General features: G+C 46.0%; 1 protein-coding gene and 2 long non-coding RNA genes across 9 annotated transcripts in view; 2 read left to right on the top strand and 1 right to left on the bottom strand.

Moving 5' to 3' along the window:
• The first annotated feature begins 508 nt into the window (after positions 1-508).
• Positions 509-6,899, top strand: LOC147649824 (uncharacterized). Its single transcript, XR_015278056.1, has 4 exons — positions 509-657; positions 2,322-2,380; positions 2,561-2,627; positions 2,725-6,899. It is a non-coding gene; the product is annotated as an uncharacterized LOC147649824 (long non-coding RNA).
• On the bottom strand, positions 1,602-8,728 carry LOC147649823 (uncharacterized). The gene is made up of 2 exons (XR_015278057.1): positions 7,135-8,728; positions 1,602-5,511 (listed from the first exon to the last, which is right to left on the bottom strand). It is a non-coding gene; the product is annotated as an uncharacterized LOC147649823 (long non-coding RNA).
• The window catches only part of TEX2 (testis expressed 2), a 45,681-nt gene continuing 44,598 nt past the window's right edge, over positions 8,705-9,787 (top strand). For 2 of the 7 annotated variants that reach the window (XR_015278047.1, XR_015278048.1), the window contains exon 1: positions 8,947-9,119. The gene's annotated coding sequence lies outside the window, so the exon portion shown is untranslated. Of the gene's footprint in view, positions 9,120-9,787 lie in introns of all 7 variants that reach the window. The other 5 variants (XM_086857408.1, XM_086857410.1, XR_015278046.1 and 2 more) reach the window with 5 other exon arrangements.

Below are 9,787 nucleotides of genomic sequence, written 5' to 3'. Positions count from 1 at the left end.
TGTCAAGTCTATTAAGATGTGGTCAGAGTGTAAGTCAATTAATGAAAATTACAGCCACATAGGTTATTAAATTAACATGAGATTGTCAATAGGAAATATAGATTGCTTTTGAATAATTTTAAATTATTTAAAGCACGATAAAAATCTCACAGTCTCCCATAATGCAGAGCTTAGGTTTCATTTTATTACTGTTTTGAGTTTTTAAAATATTTTTGTTTCAACTTAGTGCTGATTAAAGGAACGGGAGTTTTAAAGAGCATTCTTACTGGGAATGCTGAGAGCTGCAGTAGCAGAAGCTCAGGGGTGGCTGGAGGTGAGCTGTGATTCTGCAGTGTGATCCACAGTAGAGCTGGAAACACAGAAAACCAAGGATGTCTGAATGCAGTCCTTGCACACAAAGTGATGGATCACATTTTCTAGGCACTCCCTCAGGGCTGCAAGAACCAATCTGAATGGGCTTAGGGCACACATTGGCACTGTTGAAAAACTGGTTCCACCTGTGAATGCTGAGGCTGAAACAGCCTCCAGATAATCTGTCCACCCTGGCCGGGAGCTGGGGAACTTCAGGCAGCAGAGAGGGGAAATTCGCAGCTTCTGGAGAGAGATTCATGTTCCTCCCAGGGAGCTTGAGGACCAGTTGATCCCTGCAGAAGGATGGTATGTTCAGCATGACTGAAGGTATTAGCTGGCTCAGCCCTGGAGCCTCAGAACATTGTGTACACTGCGGAAATCCAGTTTAGTCATGGCTGGAGGGAGGTAAGGGTGGGTTAGAAACAGCCTGACACACACCTGTGCTTTGTCAAACAAGAAACCCTGAAAGGGGTGTCTTTAAGTATCATTTCCTCTTCCTTTTTTTTTTTTTTTTTTTTTTTTTTTAATTGAAGCTGATCTTTTCCCACTGAGTTGCTTCCTTTCTGGCTGTTCCAGAATGAATCACACAGCCCTACATGTCTGTCTGTATTCCCAAGGGGACCGTGGAAAGCTAACCTGACTAATGTCCCCTGCAAGGAGAAAATGATAATTGATGCTTTTTAATTACAAGTTTCCTGCATTATGGTCTAGTTTTTCAGCTTATAATCATTAACAGTATAATAGAGACTTAAGTAAATTGTTGCCTTTTCCTCTTCTGTAGCATATGTAGGTCAGATTTTCGTGTGTAAGAGTTATTATCTCTGACACACTAATGAGTGCACTGAGTGCTGACAAAGGTCACATCTGTGTTTTCTTCATTGCATACAAACATTGAGAGGGCTGCGTGCTCCTCATGGCTGTGTCTTCTAGAGTCATTTCACTGGTCCAGAATCACTGGCTGCTTTCCACAAAGCACAAATCACAACTTTACTCCTGCTTTGTACTTCTGTCAGTGAAAGATGAGGCTGAGGGCAGAGGAGTGTCAGCATCATCATGTCCCCAGAACATGTCCCCTTCATGCATCCTTGGCTTTTCAAGCTCTGTGCACTTGCAGTCAAAGGAATAAAGTTGCTGCCTTTCCATGAGGAAATGAATGGAGCTTTTATGTCCCGTCTTTGACCAAAGCACTTAAAAGGTTTTGTGCCCAGCAGATTGTTTCTAATAGCAGGGAAAATTGATCACTCAGGTACTTTGATGCAGCCCTTTTATTTACAAAGAAAGTACAAAATTCTGTTTCCTCTAAAATCAGAGGAATCAGACAATATTCTCTTTCTCTGCATGCAATTTCAATCCTTTTAGCCAGCACTTATCCAGAAGCACTTTTTTATTCTCAAGGTCGTTTTTTTAAGCTTCATCTGGTTCTGCCTGGTTTGGAGAGAAGGCTGCTCCTGTAGGAGCTGGGAGCTCCCTGTCACCCCAAGCACTGCCCTCCTCTCTGCATCTTCCAAGCCTATGTTTTGCAGCTGGCAGAAACCTTCAATGCAACAGCTTCTCCTCCAGATTTGCCCTTTTGCCTTCTGAGGGTGGCCATTCCTCTTTTAGCTGCCTGCTTGTGTATGAGAACTTGGCTGTTTCTTATGCAAAAGAAAATCTAGTGAAAGGCAACATTAAAACCTGTTTGGGTCCCATAAGCTTTTGCCTGAAGTCTGTTGTCAGTTGGGGTTACACACTCAGCATGTGGCATTGTGCTGATGCAAAGTAAGACCTTTGCACACTTAGTGACAAGGACCAGGAATAAGTGATGGGATTGGGGCAAGATGAGGTTCTCACTGCCCAAGTGTTTTTACTCCATACTCCCCTTCCAACTAGAGAGAAATACCCCAATGAGCAGGATGCATTGCTAATGCCCATTTGGATTTCTCTGTATTCCTTGCCCTATTTATTGTATTTAACCTTGGATTTATTTGTAGAGAACTGCTCAGAGAGTCTTGTTTAACAGAGGAAGAAACTAGAAGAAAGCCTGGATATGGTGTGTTTTCTTGCAATATTGCCCTGGACTGTTTCCAGTCTGTTAATGGATGAACACTGACATCTAAACCATCCCCAGGGGAGGTTCAAGATTCATCTGACTTCAGTAAGAGGTTCCTAAATAGCTGTAACAAGCCCATACTTCAAGAGAAATAAATTTTGCTATTTTTAAAACATGCAGGTTTTGGAAGGCTTTGAATATCAAGATTAATTCTCTGTCTGAATGCAGTGGAAAGCAGCACTGACTGGTGAGTCTCACTCAAATCTGGAAGGTTTCAATATTGTCTGGAATCTGGATGTGATGTTCTAAAAGCTTAGATGTGTTTACTTCACTTTTTATTCCAGCACAGACTCTGCATTTACATATCAGATTTCCTGGTATATCTCATCAGATTTATGTGGAAAAGATATTACATTATCCATCAGCACTTGAAATTTTGACTCAAGGAATTCTTGCTGGATAGATTACTGAACAATATTTAATGGAAAGATTTAATGGAACTCTGAGAGAACCCCAAGGTCACATGGAGCCAGATGCTGCCCTGCTCAGTGTGATGCTATGTGCAGAAAGTGGCAATAGGGGATGGCTGTTGGAGCTGGACAGGAGGGTCAGGGCACCTGGGCAAGTTTGGAGACTGGATTATACTGATGTATAATCAGTTATGACAATTACACAGGGAAGGTGAGCAGAATATTCTCAGTGCCTCATGAGACACCTATGTGGCATGTCTGAGTTAAGAGACTACTCTGCTCTCCAGTCCTGTCACTGAGAGTCCTGTTTATCCTGTCCCTTTTCATTGCCTGTAATAGATATCCTAAGCAGCACAGGTTCCTTATTTAGCCACCTGAATGATTAGCACAGTGAGACATTATTTAATGTATCTGTGCTGAGATCTTCCTCCCAAAGTGCTAAAGGAGAATGTGAAGATCAGGACAAGAATACAGTTGTGGAGGCACTGAGAACTTTTGGCTTTGGAGGCTGGGTCAGGATCTGTTTGAGAATTGGGCCAGGATGGAGCTGCCACTGGTGGTTGGCTGTAGGGAGAGCAGGGAAGGATTGAATCTTGACTACGGTCATTTTGTGTGACTGGACAGGCACCAAATGCTCTGTCAGAGGCAGTTCTTTAACCTGGGAAAACACCAATCCTGTATTTGCTTTCAAAGCTCCTGTTTGTTCCAGGGTGTGACTGCACCTTCATGTTCTCATTGTTTTAGCCCAGCCTCCCCAGCAAAGCTCAGCTGGAAGATGTGCAGATATGGGCCACAAGGATGCTCAGTGGAAGGTTATAAGTTACTGTCACAGACACAGCAGTTCCTCACACCTCTGTGAAGTTCATGTAAATAAAGGTTCTAGCAACATTCAGGTTTGACATTACACTGTGTAGAACTGCGCAACAGCCTAAATGATATCAGCCTTATGAAAACAATGCGTATTGTTTACACCTTCAGAACATGGAAACTACCCTGACCACCTCTGTTCTCCATCTCAGCTGGAGAAACCAAAGTCAGTGTTTTATCCCTCCTTTGTAACTAAGAGTTCACTTCATGCTGCCATTTCTGATTCCATTTCAGCAGGTATACATTCAGCTCAGGGTCAGGTGTTAATGCTCTCAGAACAAAGACGTCTAAGCAAGATGTGGCTATTTTTATGATAGTGATGTTTTGATCTCATGCCAGCACAATCGAGGAACAATTCCCATTAAGGCTATTGATGTCTTTCCTTGAAGGGGACACTCAGGAAACCTTATCTGAATTATATTTTAAAGTAGATTAGTTAAATTCTATTAAGACCTATGCAGATATTCATATTCAGAATTAAGTGGCATTAATATGATTTAGTGTACTTTACTTTGAAAATGAAGAAAGCTAAATCAGATGAAGACCACTTTAACTCTGAGTAACAAAACTCGTGTAACTTTCAAGTCACAGGTGTTATTAATTCAGATTATTTTTTCTTACTTTTGCTGTGAAGACAGGGGGCAATAAAATCATCAGAGACAGCCCAACCATATGTTCATTCTCCTTCTGCCCCCAAAAAGCATTATGGACCTCCTGACAGTTGGTTTGGACTTGTGGATCTAAAGGCTGCTGTTCATCTCTAGTCTGTAGTCAATGCTCTTTTCCCTTAACTAACCATTAGGCACATCACTGTAGAAACATAGCATCTGTCCAGGCAGGAGTAGGAGGGTGCTGCTGCCTGGTGTTAATGCTCCTGCGCATGTGGAAAACTTGCAGTGTATGTGTCTGATTTAAACATGTATCTTCAGCTGTCCTGTAATGTCAGAACTAAATTTACTTGTAGATTTAAAATAGGTGAATGATTTGGCAGCTGAAAGGTCAGGACACACTGTTTATTTTGTGCTTTGCTTTTCGTGGTTACCAGAAAATTGTCTGTATCATCTGACCTTATTGTCAAGGCCTTGGGATGCAATTCCTGCACCAAGTGCAGCCTTAGTGCCACTGTGTCCCCCCTACCTTCCCCGAGCTTTTGATTTTGCTACAGTTGCACTCTGGAGTGCTCCAGCACTCAGCCACAATATCCTACCCCACCAAGGTCTCGGTGGAGGGAGGAGTATTGACTTCTCCACCATGTGCAGATCAGATTTCAGGCTTTTAAAGTTTTGTACATTTGCCAGGTACGCTGAAATACAGATACCAGCTTGTACAACCTTGCTGTGACTTTGGCAGCCGGCACGTGGCTATTCTGGGTGGCCTGGGGGATTGCCCATTCCCCAGTGATAGGTGGCATTGCTGCAGATGTGCTCTGGACATTTCCCCAGTCTGGATTCAGAGTTAGGGAGAGACAAACCCATGTAAGAACCATCCAGAATGTTTTGCAGGTCTGATAGAAACCAGTGCAAATTCCCAGCACTGAAACCTCATGATCCAGGCTGCCTTGCAAAGCACCTTCCCTGGGAAGAGCTCTGCCTCTGGGTGTCACCTTGGCAGCACCACCACACCTTGACAGGCTCTGCCTCTGCTCCTTGCTGGCCTTGCTTTAGCCTGTCCTGTGAATCCACCTGAGCTCCTGGCAGCCACCAGAGGCTGGAAATGTGTCTTCTCTGACATGAGAACTTGACATGAGCAGTTGCACAGAGCTGTTTCTCCATGAATACTTGGCAGTCTAGAAGCCTTAAATAAATAAAAAGAAAATTAAAAACAAACAACAACAACAACAGAAAAGGTAAATAGGAAGCTCACAAGGAAAAATGAGGACTAAATTCCTGTAATTTTTTGATGTTGTTTCTCTCCACCATTCGTTTGGATATTTGGATATTTTTTTTACCATTTATTTTTGACTGCTTGCTTGTAATTGAAGAGTTATGAATGCTCTGGTCTAGCTGACAAGGGGATGATCAGTCAAAGGTTGGACTCAATAATCTTGGATGTCTTTTCCAACCTTAATGATTCTGTGATCATCCTCATCTCAGCTTTAAAAATGAAGCAGCAGTAAAAAATCCCAAACCCCAGAATAACGTGCTTTAGCACAGGAAGCAACAAGAGCTCAGAATTTCTGCAGTTCCCGGGGGGATTTTAGAAACAGAGAAGAAGAGCTGGAGCCAGGTTTGGGAAGCTGGCTGGGGAGGGTATGCCCAGGCTGTGCCCCTTTGTGCCAGCAAGGAGCCAAGTCCAGGGGCTGGGATCAGTTTGGGGAGAAGTGATGGGGTAGAGGACAGGATGGGCAATTTGTAAGTGAGACAATTCAGATCCAAGGACAGCAGTGAAGCCACTGGCAGAGAAAGAATTTAGGAGGTGCTGACACTCTCACTGGGGTGTCTGACAAGCAATAAACCCACAAGTGCTGTGGAAGGAATGTGGCTTTCAGGAAGCTCATACTCCCTCCATCCCCATAATCAGAGCCAGCTGAAGCACTGGGAAGCCCAGCGTTCCCAGTCCTTGGTCTGTGTATGCACTGGGAGGCCTGGAGCCTTGTTTGGGATTTTTCCATGCTCAGCCTCTTTCTGTTGCATTTAATGTTGCACTGGTAACAACCAAACAAACCAACAGTAAAGCTGTTCTCACACACACAGACCCATGTTTGCCAAGATTCACACGTTCAGGCTCAGCTGCTGCCTCATTTCTCTTAAAGCTTTTCAGCATAAAATTGTAAGCAGGGCTGTCCTGCAGCTCTCGGGTCTTCCTCAGGATCTGACGGCAATGGGATTTGTGAAAACTATGTGGAACCCCAAAGCTCATGTCATGTTCTTTTCTCACAAAAGTAGTGACATTAAACTGCCCTGAGCTGTGGAATTCTTATGGGGGCATTATAGAGAAATGAACTGAGCCTCACAGTTGCTCTGGGGGAGAAATATTACCCATTATTTTACAGCCTGCTCAAGCACTGCTTTTAAAAGCATTTAAATGTCTCTGTCACATATTCCAAAAGATTTAATTATTTTCAAAAGCAGCTCCTGACTGTAGATACCTGTTTCTAGAGCTTGCAGGCTGCTCTTTCTCAGAATGACTGTGTATTTATACATGAGATACTGAAATATTAAAAATAAATAAGCATTACTTTATTCTCTTGTCTTTTTGTAGGATATGTGGAAGGTAAATAATCCAACAAAAGAATTTACTCTTACAGCACTGAGTGATTCAAATATTCTGAGATTTTTCCTTTCCCCGCTCTTCCACCTGACTGGGACTTGCCTTTAGAAGAGGAGTCCCATGAAGCCCAGAGTGTGGTACCCTGGTCAGACACAGTTTTGCCCAGTTTTTCCCAGTGGCTGCCTCCAGCCGTTGCTCAACACGTACCATGCTATAGAAGAAGCCTCTGCTGAGGACCTAACTCCAGGTGCACAAATATTTATCTTGAGGTCAGGAGTTGTAGTCCATGTGATGCCTAAGTTACATGCAGAGAGAGGGCAGAAAAAAATTCAGTGACTCCTGTGAGTTGATTGTAGTTTAATAGCCAAAATCAACCTGTCAGCCACAGTTTCAGCCATAGGCTCTATTCCTGCAGGGAAAACCTGTTGTTAAGGAAACAACCACTATCTTATCTCCAGACTCTGGAAACATTAACACTGGCTTTGTATAAGGATCCAAAGGTCTTCCTATATACAAGGACAGCCATGAACAGAAACAGGTTCTAGATTAATACATTTGTATCTGTATTTCAAGTAGAATATTGTCTTTTTCATTAAAAAAATTAAGACTTAATTGAAGTGATGCAGTAATGCTCACACAATGCAGTCTTGCTAGGTTCCTTCAATTCCTTCAGCTGTGAGCCTTAAGGCTGCTGAGTTTAGTGCTTGAACATCCAACAGCTCTGACCATCCATTTGGTGAGCTCAGGCCATTCCTCACTGAAGCAGATTTTGGCAGGTGCTGGTTGCTCTCAGTAATTCTGGTTTTCCATTACATGCAGGAATCCTGCTTTTAAAAACAGAACTCAAAGATGCCTGTGAATAAATCACTTCCACAAGCACTGAACTGTTGCTGCCATTTAATGAGAGAAGCAGTCTGAGTGCTACTTGCACCTACTTCTGACCTAGACTGCAACCCCTACTACATATCATATGTATAATGCCTGGTGCAACAGCACCCCAGACCTTGGCACAGCTACAGCTGCAGATTACACAGGAAACTGTTAGAAAATTAATAATTTATACACAACTCTTTGCATTGGCTGGTTTGGAGTAATTTGAATTCTGCTCACATACCCCACTAAATGTTGGTCAGTAAATAATTTTGTCCCATCACTTCATAAAGTATCATAAATGTAAAGGCTGGTATGAAATAAGAGTCTGAAAGATCTTGCAGGATTCTTTATGTCTTAACTCAAACTGAAATTATTAAAGAGAAAATAATTGGCACAGCCAAATGAACCCAAGGGTTGACTAAAGAAACCTGGGCAGCCAAGGCCAGCATCAGTCTGACACGGTGTAATGCTGTAATGTCATCATTAACTGCCTTCAGAAGCAAGAGCAATTAAGGAAAGGGTAAAAGCAGTAGAAAGGCTGGAATTTATTGCATAAGACCATTATTGAGAAAACAACCTTTTGACACAGAGAATTAATCTTTTTTTCCTCTGTGTGCTGCAAACTGGTAAATATGAAAGGTAAATAAAATGACCTCTGCCAGGGCACATTTCCTGGGATAAGTGCCTGCTCGGTTAGGGAGCCAATAATTTTTGGCCATTTCCGAAACATTTAGATGCCAAGCAGCTTCTCTCTTCGTGCCTCACACGCTTCCTGCCGCAGCCGCTCCCTCAGCGATGTCAGCGGCGAACCCTGCACTGAGCCTGTGCCACAAGCCCGCACCGAGCGCCGCGTTCCTGGAACCGGCGGATTATCGGGGCGGCCCGCACGGGCTGCGGGAGGCTCGGCACGCCCGGGAGCGGCTGGAACCGGGAGCGGCTCCTCGAGGGCCCGAGCGGCTCCTCGCTCCCGAGGCCGTTCCGAGCGTCACCACCACCACCGGCCGCTGGAACACCGGCTGCGCCCGAGGGACGGAGAGGGCCGCTCCTGCTGACGGGGGTCCCCCAGTCCCTGTCCCTCTCCCCGTCCCCGCCCGCCCCGCTCCGTCCCGCCCCGTTCCGCCCCTCGGGCCGGCGCTGCGGCGGCTCGGGCAGGCCCGTCCCCCCGCGGGGCCCGGATTGGCGGCGCCGCCGCCTCCCCGCCGCTGCCGCCGCCCGGCGCGGGCAGGAGCGGGCCAGTGCCATGAGCCGCGGCTGAGGTGAGGGGTTGGGGCAGCGCCGAGAGCTGAGGGGGCCGGGCAGTGCCCAGAGCCGCGGCGGAGGTGAGGGGGCCGGGCAGTGCCGTGAGGGCGGCCGGCGGCAGCGCCCGCCGGTCCCCGCGGGCTGCGGGCAGGGAGGAACGCAGGGGCCGAGGGCGGCGGTCGGGCCGGGCCGCGGGCGGCTCCCGGGGCCGGGCAGGGCGGATGGCGGCCGGGGGGGAGCAGGGAGTCCGCGGGGAGCGGGGCCGGGCCGGTGCGGGGCTAGGCGGGATGGAGCCGCGTCCCCTCAGCGCGGGAGCGGGGTTTGCCGAGCCGGGGGTGCAGCTGGGCAGGAGCTGCCGGAGTACGAGCGACACCCTAAAAACAGGCGGTACAGGAGGCGGCAGCGGTCGCTCCTGCTGGAACCGGAGGAGAATTTTTCAGTTGGCTTTTACCATCAAAGGCGAGAGGTTTCCTGTCTACTAAAATTGTTTCCTTTCTCTTGCCCTAGCTGTTGGCTCCTTGGTTTCTGCTTCTCTTTTAATTTTCAGTGTCATCTGTGTTGTCTTCATTGCAGTTCAGGGCTAAACCCGCGTACTCTGTCTCCAGCGTGTGCTAAAGTTCCTTGTAAATGTTTGTGCTCAACTTCTTGGTGATTTGTATCTGTCAGCAATTGTCTTGAAGAACTCCTGACCATAATTTTGGGAAATGAAGTACACCGCAGAGGCTAATTTAAACTTTTGTATGCAACT

Source organism: Cyanistes caeruleus, chromosome 19, assembly GCF_971803275.1.
Source record: "Cyanistes caeruleus chromosome 19, bCyaCae1.hap1.1, whole genome shotgun sequence".
NCBI classification, from domain to species: Eukaryota; Metazoa; Chordata; class Aves; order Passeriformes; family Paridae; genus Cyanistes; species Cyanistes caeruleus.
The sequence above is the reverse complement of the archived record's forward strand: the minus strand, read 5'-3'. Positions and strand labels throughout refer to the sequence as shown.